We start from the raw sequence: 18,023 nt of genomic DNA on the forward strand, positions 1-18,023 counted from the left end.
GGCAGTTCACATATTTTAGATAATTAACTTAAGGTTTGCTTGTCTAATATTTATTAGATTAACATTCCAATTAGATTAAATGTGTAGTGTTCAACTTGCGCTTTTATAATGAACATTAACATGGCTAATATTAACTTAAACACTTTGTATTTATTTAATATTTGTTTAGTATAAACGTATCACCTATTTGGTTTTCTTGCCTGTCGAGCGTGGAGTCCCGCACATGGTGGCATGCTGGTTCACGTGATGTCGCATGCTGTTCGCGCGAATCGTCACGCGTCAATCGCACATGGTCACGCGTTGTCGTGCACACTGTCCGCGTGCTCCTTCGCGTGTTGTGCGCAGCGTCGCACTGTTCGCGCGTCGTTCGCGTATGTCGCACGTGCTGTTTCGCGTGTCGCGCGCTGACCGCTCGCGATATTAAACCATTCGATTAGAATCACTCATGTCAATTAATTAACCATTTGGTTAATCATCCACTATTAAAATAGTAAGTTAGTCAAAGCTAAGTAGTAGTTTTAATCTATATTTGATATGATAATGTCAATTCATATAATTTTAATTATGCCGAACTAATATTCTAATTAATATTTGTTTAGCGTAAACCCGTTAACTTCTCGATCATAGCTCCGACTATCGCGTTTCTTTTTCCTCGCGTGACCGTAGTAGCTCGCTCTATTTTATTTTGCATGTTTTATTATGTTTTTCTTTGAATGGTGTAATGTTCTTATGCATATATATGTTTGTTTGTTTGTGCCTGTTCGTCTTCACTTCGCGTTGCGATTAGATCGTGATTTGTTTCCGAGCTTCGAGGAATTGACGGTCAAGCGTTGGCGACCAAGTGATCTGGTTATTCGAGTTCTACGAGGTTGGAAACCCTGAGCATCTGTTTGGTGAAGGCAAGTGTCCTCTGACCCATTATGTTCTATTTACTTTATAATTCATCGTCCCGCATACCATGATCAACCTAAGGATTGACTAGCTTTGTATTTAACTTGTCCTTGATTACCTTTTGGGTTACTATGGTTAGCTTCATGCTATTGCTTTACTTTAATCAATGAACATGATGTGAATACTTATCATACGATGATATTATCCCAATGATGATCTTGTGTTATTTTAGGGGACTCAGGCCATTTTCCTGAGTACCTCTCCGTAAGCACCTGTTCGGGGAGTGACAACCCAGGAAAACAGTGCAGCTATGAGGGTGGAATGGGACGCCCTTAGCTGATTAATTAGATGAACTAGAGGAGTAGTTGGCTTCACCGTAGGCCGTCAATGGGGTCCGAGCACAGTACTTGCTCTGTCGAGGCTGGTTACAGAGGTTCTTGATTTGGTTTTGTTAGTCACCCTCCTTTGGGGAGAGGTGTTGTGTTTATCAAACTGGAGAAACCTAACAGGTGGCTATGACTTCTGGGAAATCTTTGTAAAGGCTACATAGTGAGACCCTGCTAGGTCACCTTTGTAGTGATTAATGGAGTCATGATCTCTAGGCAGAATGGGAATCACGGCTTGTGGGTAAAGTGTGCGACCTCTGCAGAGGATTAGAAACTGATATATCAGTCGTGCTCACGGTTATGAGCGGCCTTGGGATCCTCTTTGATTAGAGATACAAATGGTTCGATATACAATGGTTCTATTTATTATTTTGGTTCAATGATGATAATGATGTTTCCTCGATGAGGAATATGATTCACGGGTTGGTTATTACTAAAACTTGGCTTCTACTAATAATAAATATCTGACCAACTAAAAGCAACTGCTTGAGCTTAACCCCACATAAAGCTAGTCCACCTCAGCCAAACAGGACATCTGCTGAGTACATTGATGTGTACTCACCCTTGCTTTCACAAAACACCAGGTTGCCTTTGGTGCAATCTATGCTCAGGTAAAGAAGAAGGCGTTGAGGCAGATCTCCAGGAGTTCCAGGACTTTGATGAGTTTGAGGATTAGGCTAGCGACCTCCCTAGTCAGCTGCCTGTGGTGGGTTAATTTATGTTGGCTACATTTTGATTCTATGTACTTTGATTTATATTATGTAAATGACTCTAGTCTTTAATATTATTACTTACTCTTCATTGTTATTCGAAGCATTATGCTATGATGAGTCATTCATGTAATCGCTATGTACGTGAATTTCGGATCCTGGCACGTACATGGTTCGCATTCAGTTTACCTTCAAAACCGGGTGTGACATAAATGGTATCAAAGCTTTGCTGACTGTAGGACCGCTGACCTAGAGTAGCATTGGCCGTTTTAAGGACTTATTGATTATTACTTCACCTCATCCTTGATTCTACTTCAAAATATTAGTCACCTCGACTAATTCTATGTTGTGCTCCTATATGCCCCCTTGCCAAAAGTATTTTATTCTATTATGGTCTATACTTCTCTTAATCTATTAGATCTGATCTCACTCTTGTGCTTGCTACATCTTTGTAGATGCCCCCTGACCATAACCTTTTTGTCTATTGGGATTCTTCCCTCTTTCGTCATTAAATTGCTACCCTTTGACTATCTTTTTTCCCTTAGTATTGACATGCTCGTACTCCTAGATTCTTCAGTACTTTTGCTTCAAATACTTACATCTGAATTTCTCCTGCCTACTTAAACACTCCAGTTTATATGTCCATGATCTTATGGTCTTCTGAGATCCCTTCCTATTCCGCTGTTAAGTCATTACCCTTTGCCTTTTTCTATTCCCTTTTCTGGTACACTCGTATCATTGAATTCTTGCATACTCTTATTTTATATATGCTTACCTTTACATTCCAACGATTGTTCAAGGCATTTCAGTTAACATATCCTTGACCACCCTTGTTTCCTAATGATCCATGAGCGGTCATTTTATTTTGCACATCCTTGGTGATCTTGTTAATTCCTTATAACTTCCCTCAGTAATAATTTCTGTTACTTCAACCGTTTTGTTGGAACCTTACATATCATACCCTTGATTGTTTTCTCCACTTCGCGAGTCTTGCCTTAACTCTATCCTTGGTTATGCTTTCACGATTATCATCTTTACCCTTGTCACCTCTATATCTCACCTTGATGTTTATCTTAGACCAGCCTTTAAAATATCCTCTTTTCCATCTCAATCTGAGTATTGTACTGTACCTACTTTTCCTTGGTCGTATCCTCTTCTTTGTCACTTGCGAGTTTTTAACTCCATCCCTTGCCTACTTGTGTTTGTTATTACCTTTACCTTTCCCATCCCTCGACCATACCTTGGTGATGACGTTATGTCTGTTATCTAGAATCTCCAATCACCTATCCCAAATTGGGAACGGTGTTTTACTTATCTCACCCTTGGCTATATCCTCTTCTTTACCACGTGTAAGCTTGAAGGTGACTCCATTCTTTGTTGTACTCATACCGCTGGCTCTTCAATGCCTTCATCTTTTCTCTCATACCCTTGTCTGTTATCGCCTTTGACCCTTGGAATATTGATGTTTTCTATCTGAATGCTTACCTTGAACTTATCCTTTAAAAGCCTCCCCTCTCTTTCAACCTAGTTTGAGAGCCGTGAGTTACCTATCTCTCCCTTGATTTCTTTTCCCTCCTTGTCGCCTTACAAGTCTTGTCTAATTCTATCCTCTGTTGTGCTTTTATTTGCTATCACCATTACTTTGCCATCCATCGATCTTACCTTCATACTTATCTTTATGCTTGCTCTTTAAAAATCTCCTCTCTTCCACCTCAATTTGAGTGGCAATTTACCTATCTGGCCTATGGACGTACCCTCTCATTTTCTGTTTGCAGGTCCTGTCTTAACTCCATCCTTTTTGGTACTTATATCCCTTGTTCTTATGCCCATTAACCTCCCCTCTTACATTATTGTCTGTTATTACCTTTAACCCTTGTAATATCTATACCCTTACCTTCATGCTTACCTTGAACCTACCCTTTAAAGCCTCCTCTTTTCCATCCCTATTTGAGGATAATGCCTCACCTACTTCACCACTGATTGCTCCCCCTTCTTCGCTACCTTGCAAGTTTTGTCTAAAATATATCCTTGGTTGTGTGTTTGTCTGTTATCACCTTAACCCTTGTCATCCCTCAATCTTTTACCTTGATGCTTATCCTGCACCTTCATTTTAAAGCCTCCTTTCCCATTTTAGTTCAAGAGTGTTGTCTTACCCATCTCATTCTTGGTCGTTCCCTTTTCCTCTATTGCATTGCAAGTCTTAGCTTTTGTTTGATATCACCCTTACCTTTGTAATCTCTAAATCTTGCCTTAATGCTTATCTTATGTATGCCTTTTAAAGTCTCATCTTTTCTATTGCAGCTCGAGAGTGGTGTTCTACCCATTATGCTCTTGGTCGTATCCTTTTCCTAGTCGCTTACAATGCTTGCTTTAACTCCATCCTTTATTGTGCTCATGCCCCTATCATGCACATCTTGTTCTTCGCCTCACCTTCGACAACCTTAGAGAGTAGTTATTCCCTTTTCAAGAAAGACCATCATTTAAATTAAAAGGAACGTATAGCAACGAGATGTTGGTTGTTGTATGCTTGTGTTGTTTGCCTTTGTGTGACGACTGATTTGCTTCTTTGTGATGAGTGTTGAAGTGTTGTGACCCTGGTCCGCAATATCATTAGTTGACTAGGTGAGTGCCATAAGTTAGGTAGTTGGGTTCTCTCCCTTGCTCTCTGTAATCCATCTATGCTTACCTTTTCTATCTATACCCTTCCTTCTTGCACCTGTTCGGTTGCCATTCTCCAACTTCTCTTAATCAATCAAGATCAGAGTCGACAACATCTTCACCAAACGCATATCAATGCTCCTGTTAAGGGGTTAGCCGCTAACCCCGATGAAAACAATGTGATCAACATCAACCAACAAGATGGAAGTGGCGCAGCGAAAGCGGGTGTGGGTCCTAACCCATAGGTACAAGAGATCCTCAAGAGTTGCGTCAATTGGTCTCAAGCATCTGAAGGTCAAAGCAACTAGTCTGCAAGTTAAGCTTGCAGAGTCAAAGTCAACTCAAGAAAGCCGTGAAAAAACCAACGAACCAATATCTTTTTCTTGCTAGTCTCTCCTTGAATCTCGAGGGCAAGATTCTGTTAAGGGGGTTAGATTTGTAACACCCTGAATTTGGGGGCATAAAATTTCTATCCTAGCATTCACCAAATTCAGGTGTTACCCTCTCCTTTACCGCTTTTCTTCTTTTTCTTTCTAAATAGTGGAGAGTTAAATTATTATATAATAGGTATATATATAAGTTTTGAGCGTAGTAAAATAAAACCCAAAAAGGGTTATGACTATTGCACAACATGCCGGATCATCTTTTTTTGTATGTTGATTTATTCTAGTTGTGCATTCACGTAGTCCACAAATTTATGTTTGCATTTAAATTCAAAAGAAAGTATAAAAAAGGGAGAAATAGAAAGAGCCCTTCCCCAATGTCCCCAGCTGGTCCAACCCCCTTCCCCATGGCCCATCTCTTCTTTCCCCCCTCCTTTCCCTGCCCAGCCTACTCAGCGCCCTACTTCCCCTTGCGCGGCCCAGCACCCCGCAGCCGCTCCCGCGCCCCCTCCCCAGCCCAGTAGCCACACGCGCGACCAACCCGGCGAAGCACGCCCCTCCCCCCAAACCCTAGCCACAAGGCACCCCTACCCCAGCTGCCCCTAGCGCCGCCACCAACCCCTGACCCCACGTGTCAAATGTGGGACTCACCCACCCATCTCTCCCTTTCTCTTCTTCTCTCCCTGCTTCCCCACGATCTCCCACTCAAGCACCAGGACGCGCTCATTCTCTCCTCTCCCAAACCGCCAGCGCCGACCCTCTCCCTCGTCCCCACGGCGTGGGCACGTTCCCCTCGGCACGGCTCTTACCGGCGAGGCCGACCGCCGGCGAGCCTGCGCGGCCACCCGGCCCGCGCTCGCTGCCCCTGTGCGCGACCGTGGCCAGCCAGCCTCGGTGACCCGGCGCAGTGGCTAGCTTGCGTAGCCAGCGCGGTGGCTCGATGGCCAGCCAGCGCGGCGCGCGCGGCTAGCCAACCCCGGCCGGCTCTTCCGTGGTGTGCAGTGTGGCCATGAGCCCCACCCTGCCTTCCTGCTCATGCCCCACCACCGGCAAACCAGAGCCCCTCCCCGGACCCCTGTAGGCCCGCGGTCACCATGGCTTGGTCGTGCCGCCCTGGCCGGCATCCAGCCGTCGTGGTCGACCGAAAGGCCACCCTCGCCGAGCTCCTCCCGTCATTGTAATTCTCATGTGCGCAATGAAGAATGAGAAGAAGAAGCAATCGTCCTGTTCGTGAGTGAGGTGGTTGTGGCCGCATGAGATCCCATCGTATTTGAACTATGAACTAGTACGTATTCAATGTGTGTGCATCGCAAATACATCTGATCCTGTTCTGATTGTGGTAACTTCGTAATCATGTCGAGTACACATTAATAATAGTATTTTGTCGCATCACAAGTTTTGGCTAATTAATGGATTATTTGTTTGTCCAATGGTTGATAAAATGACATTCTAATTTAGGTATAACTTTAACTTGCTCTTTTATAAATACTCGTTAATGTGATTATGTCAATGCAAATGTTGTAATTAACACTTCCTTAGTAGGAATGTGGTATCGATTAGCGATTCTAGCATTATCGTCGCGGTGTTAGCGCGAGTTGCTATTCACGCATTTAATAAAATCATTTTGTCACCTCGTTAATGTTAAAAAAGCCTATTTATTTTTCGGTCGTTAAATTAACAACTCAGTCGAATCAAATTTATAATGTATATTATGCGTTGGTAAATACATGGTAATGTGATTATAACAACTTAAATATGGTATTTGATATCTATTTACTATGTAGTATAAACACAATATTGGTTAGTAATTCGCGCGTGTCGCGCGTGCTGTTCGCACGTGTTGTCGCACGTCGTTTTTGTGCGTCGCGTGAGCCATTTACATGTGTCGCTCGCCTTGCCGCACGTCGTTAGCGCGTATCTCGCGTGTCGATCACGTGTGCCACATAGTGTCTGTGCGTGATAATAAATTGTTTTTGCCTATAAACACTCATGTTAATAACGTTAATTCGGCAGGTCGCATATTTTAGATAATTAACTTAAGATTTGCTTGTCTAATATTTATTAGTTTAACATTCCAATTAGATTAAATGTGTAGTGTTCAACTTGCGCTTTTATAATTGTCGGGGACCGTAATTAGGGGTACCCCCAATGCACCTTAATCCGGCTGGTAAACATCTTCAGAACAAACCATAAACGACCGATAAAGCGCGGGCTTCGTCTATCAAGGGATGCGACCTCATCCGAGCCCAGCCTCGGGCAAGGACAGAAGTCCCGGACGAATTCACGCCTCGCCCGAGGGTCCCCTCAGTCAGCAGACACACCCTCGGCTCGCCCAAAGTCTAGCGCAGACAAGCTTTGTCGTACAGCGACCTCGTCCGAATCGCCTTACCAACCGACCGTATCACATGCGCATTTAATGCGGGGATCGCCTGACACCTTATCCTGACACGTGTGCCTCAGTCGGCAAGGTCGAAGTGACCGCAGTCACTTTGCCCCCCTTTTACTGACCGTTCTGACAGGAAAACAGCGCCGTTCACTCCACTCCGGCAACTGTGCCAGCCACCAGGGAAAGACTAACAACAGTCGCGGCCTTCCCCGAGTTCGGCCTTGGGCGCAACAGGGAGCTCCGCCTCGCCCGACCCCAAGCCTCGGCCACAGCCTCGGCCTCGGGAGAAGGACTTCACCTCGCCCGACCTCAACCTCGGCCTCGGAGGAGTCGTCACCTTGCCCGACCCCGGGCCTCGGCCTCAGCCTCGGCCTTGGGAGAAGGACTCCGCCTCGCCCGACCTCAACCTCGGCCTCGGAGGTGTCGCCGCCTCGCCCGACCTCGGGCTCGTATCAGCTACGCTACTGGGCATCCATCATTACCCTACCCTTAGCTAGCCGCCTCAGGCTACGAAGGAACAAGACCGGTGTCCCATCTAAGTTACCTCGGTAATAGGTAATGATGGCTCCCTGCATACGCCCATGACGTCGGGTGCTCTCAAACCCCCTATGGAAGCAAGGAAACGTCAGCAGGGTCCATGCCGCACCGCCAGATATGCATCTATAGGGCTCAAGGCGTTTCTCCGACGGCCACGTTGGTACACCTACAGGGCTCAAGGCACCCCTCCGACGGCCACGTCGGCGCATCTACAGGGCTCAAGGCACTTCCCCGACGACCACGTTATTTGTACAGGGCTCAGGGCACTTCCCTGCTAGCCACGTTAGCTCCAGGCTACACCCCCATTGTACAGCTGGGCATCTCCTTGTGTCTATAAAAGAGGGTGTCAAGGGCCCCACGAGGGGAGAGAGGGGGAAAAGAGAGACGAGAGATGAACGTGCAACATACGAACACACGGACGCACGGCGCTAACAAGTGGAGGCAGCCAGAGTAGGAGAGACGTGGTACAGGCAGCCCCGGATGGCTCGCCTCGAGGCCGAACCCTCTCCTTCTCTCTCTCTCTCTCTCTCTCGCTCTCACTCTCGCTCTCCCGCAACGCTTGTAACCCCTACTGCAAGCTTCCCCCTGGTGCAGGATAATATAAGCCTCATCCCATCGCTTGTGTTCCATCTTGCATCGACCCATCTGGACAGGGGCACGCGGCACTAAAATTCACTAGTCGGTCTGGCTAAGGGCCCCCCGGGTCCGAAACACTGACAGTTGGCGTGCCAGGTAGGGGCACGCTGTGTGTTAACGAATACTTTCCCATTGAGTTCCAGATGGGTAGCTTTCAGCAGCCTCTTCAGCCCGGGATGGTGCTCCGCTTCAGAAGTCTCGAGTTCATGTCCCTCGACGGCAGCTACGACATGGTACTGCTCCCTCCACAGCATGACAACAAAGACAGTCGACGGCTCGCCCGGCGGAGGCGAACTCGATGACGGCATCACCTCGCGGCAGAAGAGGAACACCCGGGTTTACCCTGCCACCCTCCTCGCCGGAGGAGACGGAGACGGGGCAACCATGGCCAGGCAGGAGGCGACACCTCATCGGCTGTCAAACCAGAGCGAGTCGACGACACCGGCACCCCTGTGGGGGACATGTCGGGTGTTGTCCTCGCACCTGAGGCAACGACGGGTGTCGCTTCCCCGCAACATGCCAACCCCGAGCAGACTGATGACGCCAGCACCCTCGCGAAGGATTTGCTGGGCGTTAGCCTCGTACCAGCGATAACGGTGCAGTCCCCCCCCCCCCCCCGACGCAACTTCACCACCGTCCATCAACCAAAAGGTACCGTCCGTTTTCCACCCTGTTCCCTTTAGATTCAGTTTCGATCCACCAAGTGACCCCGCTTCGATGAGTGCTTTCGCTAGGGCATACCCTGACCTTCTGGGGTACCATATGTGGTCCTCTTGGAACCGAATGACGGCCGTCTCAACCTCCGGACCCATGGGTTCCGAGGAAGAGGACGACCCCGACGTCAGTTGGGATTTCTCCGGACTCCGTGATCCCAGTGCCATGTGCGACTTCATGTCCGCATGTGACCACTGCCTCTCCGGCTGCTCTGATGATGGTCACGACCTTGACGACGAGGGTTGCGACCCATCTCACGAGTGCTACCACATCGATCAGGAGGATCACGGCGGAGAAAACCACCTTGGTATGCCAGGAAGTGACGGTGTCCTTGCACCTGCGTCTCGCGTTGAGATCCCGCGGGAGCTATGTGACGGAACCTCCCAAGTTATTAGGCCCACCTACAGTTGTCCTTGTCCAACGGACCTCAGACAACCCTGTAGATGCCCCTGAATTACTTGAAAAGTTCGGTATCTACTTTTCTTACCTTTCCCAAGAGCGTTTCACCCATCACGCAGACATTACAGAACATCGGAGATACAGAAATGCGGAAGCGATTACATAAACTTACATTTATTTGAAAGTAAGATAAACTTGGTTATTACAGACCAGCATATAAACATGAGTGCAGAGTACTTATTATTACAATACCAAGGGAGGTAAAAACTCCTCCCGCTAAGTTCTTACATAAAAGTTTTTATGGAGGACTAGGTCCTCCCGCAGCCTCATTCTTGCTTCTCTTCATTTGTCACCACCTTGGTACAAAAGCAACAAAAATTTGCTGCTTCCTCACCTAAAAACAATAGGGAATAAAACTCTGAGTATGGAATTACTCAGCAAGTCTTACCCGACTAAAGAAAAGACTCTCAAGGGTATGCGGGTTATAAGGGAGTCAAGGTAAGGTAGCTCAAGATCAAAGACTCTGTTTTGCATAAATGCTTACTAAAAGTGGATCCTTAAAATCCAGTTTTATTTTCAGGTTAGGTAAAATTACCTGCATCTAGAGTTCTTTCTAACCTAGTTCAATCACTTTACCTACACTAGCCAATTTCTTAACCAGTCCTTCATCTTTACTGGAGTTATATGTATAGGGCAGTGACCAAGTCTTCATGACCGCGAAGGTACGGCGATCCGAATCGATTATACTCAGCTGAGGATCTCCAATTACACGACATATGTAGCACTTAACCCTTGCATATGTCAACCCGCCACCAGGGTTCTTAAGACCAGATCAGGTTCACGCGAACCGAGAGCATAGATACACCACCGTCTAGCCTCTTGCCATGGAGGCTACACGCTACTCTCGCCACCGCTCCATGACCATTCCGTGTTGTCTTATTTTGGCCTTAGTCTGCCCGAGGCAAGGCTTACCCATGATGAGGCATGTGACCAGTTAAAGGGTCCTCGGTCATCAAGCCTACATCGACATGGTCCTTAATCGACTCAGACGGAGACACTACACCGAGACTCTCTTCTCGTGTAAGTCACCCGCCCGGTCTCGGCTTAATCATTTAAAACCGAAAGCTTGGTACCTGGCAGAGGTACATCTTTTTTGATGTTGAACCCATCATGGCCATGATGGATCCACCATCAAGTTTTATTTTCAAAAACATCATTCCCACTTTGCCAATCATCTTTTGTAAAACAAAAGTTTTTGTTTTGCTAAAGCAATACTAAGCATAGTAAAAACCTTTGGTAAAAAAACAGGGTTTCAAGGAAGGTAATCCAATTCAAGGTAATGCAGGAATTGTTTAAGCATTCAACTCCTATCACCTAATGCATCAATCAAGTGAGAAAGATTTTAAAAACATCAAGGAAGGTGGCAAATACACAGGGGCTTGCCTTCATTGATAGGTGAGTCAGGCTCGGACCCACAGATATCAAGGTAGTAACAGTTTCCTGCCTGAGATTCTGAAGGGGGTGGTGTCTTTTCTTCAGTTACTTCAATCTCTTCTTCGTTTTCTAAACATAACCATATATATGTGTATATAAGGATGAATGCTATGTAATGCTCATTAGAGTGCAAAGATAATAAGAATTTATTATCTAAAGTCTTGAATACAACTTTCCTTCATGGAACTCCGAGAACATAGGGTTTCCGGAGTCAGTAAAGGAATTCAAAGGGCAGGGGTGGGGGTTTTGGGTTCTAGTTATCAAACAAGGTCCAAATCAAACCAAACTCTACCCAAGGCTTCTAAATAATGTGTAGAGCTCAAATAAAAAGTTTGGGCATTTTTGGACTTATTATCTATTTTCTAAAAATCTAGAAGCAATACTTTAGGCTATATTAAATAACCCCCTTATTTAATCTAAAAATCAGAAAACTATTTTTATTAAATACTACAGGAAATTAGGGATCTAAGAAAATTGGTCTCATATTTTTAGGATTTTTATACAATTTCCTATCAATTTCTAAAGTTGAATAGAAAAAGAAAAGAGAAAAGATGCAATAGTGTTGGGCCAAATCCGGTCCAGGCGGCCCAACAGCACAGGGAACAGGGGGCGCGCCCACGCCCGCGGTGGAAGCTTTGCAGAAACGCCCTCGGGGTTTTGGCTAACTGGAGATGGGTTCGGTTCCTATTACTCTGTGTCACTAACAGTTTACACGGGGGTCCTTCGGTTTCTATTCCTTTACCGCGCCAGGTCCTCGACGACGGTGAGCGCGGGGAAGCTCCGGCAAGCTTGCAGACTGGCCGAACGGGGCAATGACCGGCGCTCCCGAGTGGCAGACACCAAATCAGACCCCCTCCGAGCATTTCCCCTAAGTTAATTGCACGATTGGTGACCCATTCCGCTCTGCCCACGAGGACAGGAAGGTTATGGACACCAGCTCGTGTTCCCGGCGATGGGTGGTGGTCCAGTTCAATTGAAGGGGTTGTAGAGCTTGAGGAGGGTCTAGGGACACTAGAACAAGCAACAGAGAGACTGGAACTAACCTGAGTTGGGCTGGCCGCGGTTGAGCTGTTCTTCGCAGTGGCGGAGACCAGTTTGGGGGAAACAAGAAATTCTCGAGCTCTGGCGAACGATCGTGGCTAATTAGCGGTGGCTGGATACTTCACTGCCTTACGGAGCTCGCGGCGGGGTCAATTTATACGCTTAGTGAGCGGTGGCCGTGAATTCGGGCGAGACGCGCGGCGGTCAGCGAAAGGGGAAGTTCACTGGCGCAGTGAATTCGTGTCAGATGTCGTGGCAATTACTCCGGCGATCAACGGGGAGCGAGAGGAAGTCACGGCGATGCGGTGGAAGTGCATGGACACGCGGTGCAAGGCTGGGAAGCAGTGATCACCGGCGTTCTTATCGGTTTCCATCGCGGTGAACATGGTACGGCGGCCGGAATTGTTTATCGGCCGGAGTTTATCCCCGGCGACGTACACCGGGTGTTATCCACTCACCCCGAGCACAAAGTGGGCCGGCGGTTGCACGAATCGTGGCGGCAATCGGTCGCCGGCGGTGAAGCGACTGCGCTGGCGTCCTGATCCACAACAGCACTGTACCATGGTGAACTCCATTCAGATGAACCTGACAGCGAATGTTTGAACTCGATTTTCTCCCAGATTCATATGGCAACACAACCAGTGATCTGCAGCAATATTGTAGTGCTATAAACCAGCTACAATTTTGCTATATTGTGTTCCCACAAAAAGTCAATGGATCTTGCTTGAAACTGAGCTTGAAGTTCATGCCATATATTTGTCAGTCTGAATTTCAGACTTAATCAGCCTGACAGCCTGACTTTGAGTATGATTATCTCCAAATTTTTCACAACAACATGACTTACACTCTTAAGCAAAATTGCTCTCCTTAGATAGGTCTACAAGTTTGATGTGGTGACCTAGGGCAAAAACCCTAGAATTTAAAAGTTACAAAGCTCAAAAGTTGAGCCCATAACACTGTTTTTCAGACTTAGAGTGGAATCACCATTGGGGTCTTTTTGCAAATTTGTCTAAAACTTATGGTTTGGCTTGTAAATCTTCATAAATGTGAACCATGTGACTTTATATGCTTTAACATTGTAGTTTTTACACTTTAGTCCAAATGTGCAATGTTTTGCACATAGGCCCCTAGGGTTTGGATTTAGGGTTTTCCAGGGTTTCAATTAGGGTTTCTGGTATCTCAGGGGTATGAATGTAATGTAGATCCATCTTTAGTAGCATTTTATGATTGTTTTACTTAAACCTTAGGGTTTTCTCAATGTGGGTCATGTTTTACCCCTTTAAACCCCATTTAGGGTTAAGTCCCCTATTCCAGGGTTCTATTTGCAAAACACTAGAACAATACAACTTGTTTGAAATTTTTACCTAGTGAATGCACTCTAGGTGTGTCAAACATATGCAATGCCAATGTTTATGATGTCATGCTCAAGTTTTAGTAGTAGTAACACCAGGGGTGTTACAAGCTAGCTGTGGTCCAAGTCCCTGTGGGGTGTCAGGACACACAACTTGAGCAACTCCGCGAGATGCAGGCCAAGCTCGACGAAGAAGCGGGGCGACTTGTGCAGCTCCAGCAAAACATCGAGTAGGAATGGGCAGGCCAGGCACTCGTCGGAGGAGCGCGCCATCGGGCCCAGGACGTCCAGCGCCGCATTGCTGACGATGCCAGGGCGATGCCACCCCCGGCCTTCAACGGGGCCGGCCAGAGCCTAGCCGCAGCAGCAATGTTGCTTCGGGCGATGCCGGAGCCATCCACCACCGAAGGGCGACGTATCCAGGGTGAGCTCAAGGGCCTCCTGGAAGACGCCGCTGTCCGACAAGCCGAGAGCTCTGCCTCCCGGAGGCGAGGTGACCCCTCGGAGCATCGCGCAGCATCCTCCCGACGCATGCGGGAGGCCTCGGTCCACACCGAGCGCACACCGGACGGGACGCCCGCAGCCCCGGATCGCCTCGGCGCCGAGCAACACCGCCGCCACCGTCGAGCCTGCCTCGAGGAGAAGGTGCGCCGAGGCTACCATCCTAGGCATGGGGGACGCTACGACAGTGAGGAGGATCGAAGCCCCTCACCCGAGCCACTAGGTCCGCGAGTCTTCAGCCGGGCCATACGACGAGCACTGTTCCTGGACCGTTTCCGAGCCCCGACTACCATCACCAAGTACTCGGGGGAGACAAGGCCAGAGTTGTGGCTTGCGGACTATCGGCTGGCATGCCAGTTGGGAGGAGCGGACGATGACAACCTCATCATCCGCAACCTCCACCTTTTCCTCTCTGACGCTGCTCGGGCCTGGCTGGAGCATCTGCCTCCTGCGCAGATCTCCGACTGGGACGACCTGGTCAAGGCTTTTGCTGGAAATTTCCAGGGTACATACGTATGCCCTGGGAACTCATGGGATCTCCGAAGTGCCACTAGCAGCCCGAGGAATCCCTGCGAGACTACATCCGGCGGTTTTCCAAGCAGCGCACCGAGTTGCCCAACATCACTGACTCAGACGTCATCGGGGCATTCCTCGCTGGCACCACTTGCCGAGACCTGGTGAGCAAACTGGGGCGCAAGACTCCTACCAAGGTGAGCGAATTGATGGACATCGCCACCAAGTTTGCCTCTAGTCAGGAGGCGGTCGAAGCCATCTTCTGGAAAGACAAGCAGCCTCAGGGAGGGCAGAAGGAAGACGCCCCCGAGGCATCCGCCCAGCGTGTTGCAAAGAAGAAGGCCAAGAAGAGGGCGCAAGCGAAGCGCAACACCGTCGACACGGATCTCGTCGCTGCTGCCGAACACAGGAACCCTCGGAAGCCTCCCGGAGGGGCCAACACGTTCGACAAGATGCTCAAGGAGTCGTGCCCCTATCACCGGGGTCTCGTCAAGCACACCCTCGAGGAGTGCGACATGCTCCGGTGCTACTTCAACAAGGCTGGACCCTCGGCAGATGGTGGCAAAGACCAAGGCAACCACAAGGGGGGCGACAAGGAAGAGGAGTTCCCGGAGGTCCATAACTGCTTCATGATCTACGGCGGACAGGTGGCGAACGCCTCGGCTCGACACCGCAAGCAAGAGCACCGGGAAGTCTACTCGGTGAGGGTGGCAGCGCCAGTCTACCTAGACTGGTCCGACAAGCCTATCACCTTCGACCAAGGCGACCACCCCGACTTCGTGCCGAGCCCAGGAAGGTACCCGCTCGTCGTTGACCCGATCATCGGCAACATTAGGCTCTCCAAGGTCCTCATGGACGGAGGCAGCAGCCTCAACATCATCTACGCCGAGACCCTGGAGCTCTTGGGGGTTGATCGGTCCGAGATCCGGGCTGGTGCAGCACCCTTCCATGGGATCGCACCCGGAAAGCGTATCCTGCCCCTCGGACAGGTTGACTTGCCCGTCTGCTTCGGAACTCCCTCCAACTTCTGAAAGGAAACCCTCACCTTTGAGGTAGTTGGGTTCCGAGGGACCTATCACGCAGTGTTGGGAAGACCATGCTACACCAAGTTCATGGTCATCCCCAACTACACCTACCTCAAGCTCAAGATGCCGGGCCCCAAGGGAGTCATCACCGTCGGACCCACATACCGCCACGCTTACGAGTGCGACGTGGAATGCATGGAGTACGCCGAGGCCCTCGCCGAGTCCGAAGCTCTCATCGCCGACATGGATTGCCTCTCCAAGGAGGCGCCCGACGTGAAGCGGCACGCTGGCAACTTCGAGCCTGCCGAGGCAGTTAAGTCTGTCTCTCTCGACCCTAGCAACGACGCCAGCAGGAAAGTCAGGATCGGCTCCGAGCTCAACCCCAAATAGGAAGCAGTGCTCGTCGACTTTCTCCGCGCAAACGCCAAAGTTTTTGCGTGGAGTCCCTCGGACATGCCAGGCATACCGAGGGATGTCGCTGAGCACCCACTGGACATCCAAGCTGGGGCCCAACCCGTGAAGCAGTCCCTGCGCCGTTTTGATGAAGAAAAGCGCACAGACATAGGCAAGGAGCTCCACAAGCTGATGGCTGCAGGGTTCATCAAAGAGGTATTCCATCCTGAATGGTTAGCTAACCCTATGCTTGTAAAGAAAAAGTGTGGGAAATGGAGGATGTGCGTAGACTCCACTGGTCTGAACAAAGCATGTCCAAAGGTTCCCTACCCTTTGCCTCGCATCGATCAAATTGTGGACTCCACTGCTGGGTGTGAAACCCTGTCATTCCTCGATGCCTACTCGGGCTATCACCAAATCAAGATAAAAGAGTCCGACCAGCTCGCGACTTCTTTCATCACACCTTTTGGCATGTATTGTTATACTACAATGCCATTTGGCTTGAGGAATGCAGGTGCCACCTACCAGAGGTCCATGAACCATGTGTTCAGAGAACACATCGGCAGATCGATCGAGGCTTACGTCGATGACATCGTCGTCAAAACAAGGAAAGCCTCCGACCTCCTCTCTGACCTTGAGGCAACATTCAGCTGCCTGAAAGCGAAGAGCGTAAAACTCAATCCTGAGAAGTGTGTCTTTGGAGTCCCCCGAGGCATGCTCTTAGGGTTCATCGTCTCCGAACGAGGAATCGAAGCCAACCCAGAGAAAATCACGGCCATCACCAACATGGGGCCCATCAAAGATTTGAAAGGAGTACAAAGGGTCATGGGATGCCTTGCGGCTCTGAGCCGCTTCATCTCGCGCCTCGGTGAGAAGGGATTGCCCTTGTACCGCCTCTTAAGCAAGGCCGAGCGCTTCACTTGGACCCCCGAGGCCGAGGAAGCCCTCGGAAACTTGAAGGCACTCCTTACAGATGTGCCCATCTTGGTGCCCCTGATGTGGGAGAAGCCCTCTTGATCTACGTAGCCGCAACCACTCAGGTGGTCAGCGCCGCGATCGTAGTCGAGAGGCGGGAAGAAGGGCATACACTGCTCGTCCAGAGGCAAGTCTACTTCATCAGCGAAGTGCTATCCGAGACCAAAGTCCGCTACCCACAAATCCAGAAGCTGCTGTATGCAGTGATTCTGACACAGCGGAAGCTGCGACACTACTTCGAGTCTCATCCGGTTACTGTGGTGTCATCTTTCCCCCTGGGAGAAATCATCCAGAGCCGAGAGGCCTCGGGGAGGATAGCAAAATGGGCAGTGGAACTCATGGGCGAAACACTTTCATTTGCCCCTCAGAAGGCCATAAAATCCCAAGTCTTGGCCGACTTCCTGGCTGAATGGACTGACACCCAGTTGCCGACGGCCCCAATACAGCCCGAACTTTGGACCATGTACTTCACGGGTCATTGATGAAAACAGGATCAGGTGCTGGCTTGCTCTTCATCTCACCCCTTGGGAAACATCTGCGCTATGTACTGCGCCTCCATTTTCTGGCGTCAAACAACGTGGCCGAGTACGAGGCCTTGGTTAATGGCCTGCGCATCGCCGTCGAGCTAGGGGTTCGGCGCCTCGATGCTCGTGGCGACTCGCAGCTCATCATTGACTAGGTCATGTAGAACTCCCACTGCCGCGACCAAAAGATGGAGGCCTACTGCGATGAAGTTCGGCGCTTGGAAGACAAGTTCTACGGGCTGGAACTCAACCATGTTGCTCGATGGTACAACAAAACCGCAGATGAGCTCGCGGAAATAGCCTCGGGGCGAACCACAGTTCCCCCGGACGTCTTCTCCAAGGATATATATCAACCATCTATCAAACTCGACGACGCGCCCGAGCCCGAGAAGGCCTCGGCCCAGCCCGAGGTACCCTCGGCTGCCAAGGGTGAGGCCCTGCGCGTTGAGGGGGAGCGGAATGGGGTCACACCGGTCCCGAACTGGCAGACCCCGTACCTAGAATAT

Source organism: Zea mays, chromosome 7 (assembly GCF_902167145.1).
Source record: "Zea mays cultivar B73 chromosome 7, Zm-B73-REFERENCE-NAM-5.0, whole genome shotgun sequence".
Taxonomy (NCBI): Eukaryota; Viridiplantae; Streptophyta; class Magnoliopsida; order Poales; family Poaceae; genus Zea; species Zea mays.